The following is a 1,033-nucleotide window of genomic DNA, read 5'->3' on the forward strand; positions in this document are numbered from 1 at the left end:
ACTAAGATAAGGAGTATATTTATGTGTGGGAAGTAGCTTGATTTCTGAAAACCTTTTGTTAAAGATTATTGAATAGAAATGTTTAACTTTAGGAAAAGAATGTTAAAAGCAGAGATAGTAGTCATTCATCTGGGGATATTCTGTGATGTAGAATGATGCTGCTTTTGGGGAGACCTGACATAAATGTGTCAAAGTGACTTGGTGGCGTGTGTGTGTGTGCAGATACACACAGATTAAAGTGTAAAACAATGTGTTTATATATTTTTCCAAAGTAAGAAAGAACTTTTTCAGCATTGATAACTGCACAGCTAACAGGGTGTGTTTCCTTAATAATGCAATGAGAGTGCCTGTGTGTTGCAAGCAGTTCACGTCCTCAACCACTAGCCAACAGGTGAAAAGTTCAAGACTACTCAAAGGAGCCCCCAAAGAAAGTCTGGTGAGATCTTCAGAAAAATTCGCCATTGAAAACTCTGTGTAGCACAGTTCTGTTGAGACCCTGTGTGGTCACTATGCATTAACATTGGCTGAATGGCAACTGGTTTGTTGAAAATGAAGACTGAGCTGGAGATAGCTGTGGAAAGTTGGGTGATCTTTCCTTCATAACTCTTCTGTACCTCCTTTGTTCCTTGCGTTCTCAATTACTGTATATACTTGAGCATAAGCTGACCGGAATATCAGCCGAGGCACCTAACTTTACCACAAAAACGGCATTAAATATATGCCGAAAAACTCAGCTTATACATGAGTATATACAGGGTGGCTGTTCTTGTAGATCTGTGCTGCCATTGTGGTCTTTACCAGCAACGTGTGACTCTGAGTCGTTGAAAGGGGCTCGACTGAATTGAGATGTGCTGCCAACGTGAGACACATTACTTTTTTCCCAGATGGTATTTTATTTATTTATTTAACTTTTTTTCCCCTTTTAAATCATTGTATTGGGGGCTCGTACAACTCTTCACAGTCCATCCATCCATCCATTGTGTCAAGCACATTGGTAAATTGGTAAATTTGTTGCCATCATCATTCTCAAAAC

General features: G+C 39.3%; 1 protein-coding gene across 1 annotated transcript in view; it reads left to right on the top strand.

Moving 5' to 3' along the window:
- BABAM2 (BRISC and BRCA1 A complex member 2) overlaps nucleotides 1–1,033 on the top strand; it is a 528,405-nt gene that overhangs the window by 97,254 nt on the left and 430,118 nt on the right. The window lies entirely within an intron of this gene.

Source organism: Echinops telfairi, unplaced genomic scaffold (genome assembly GCF_000313985.2).
Source record: "Echinops telfairi isolate 266 unplaced genomic scaffold, ASM31398v2 ScPeMD7_10;HRSCAF=50, whole genome shotgun sequence".
In the NCBI taxonomy this organism is placed as follows: domain Eukaryota; kingdom Metazoa; phylum Chordata; class Mammalia; order Afrosoricida; family Tenrecidae; genus Echinops; species Echinops telfairi.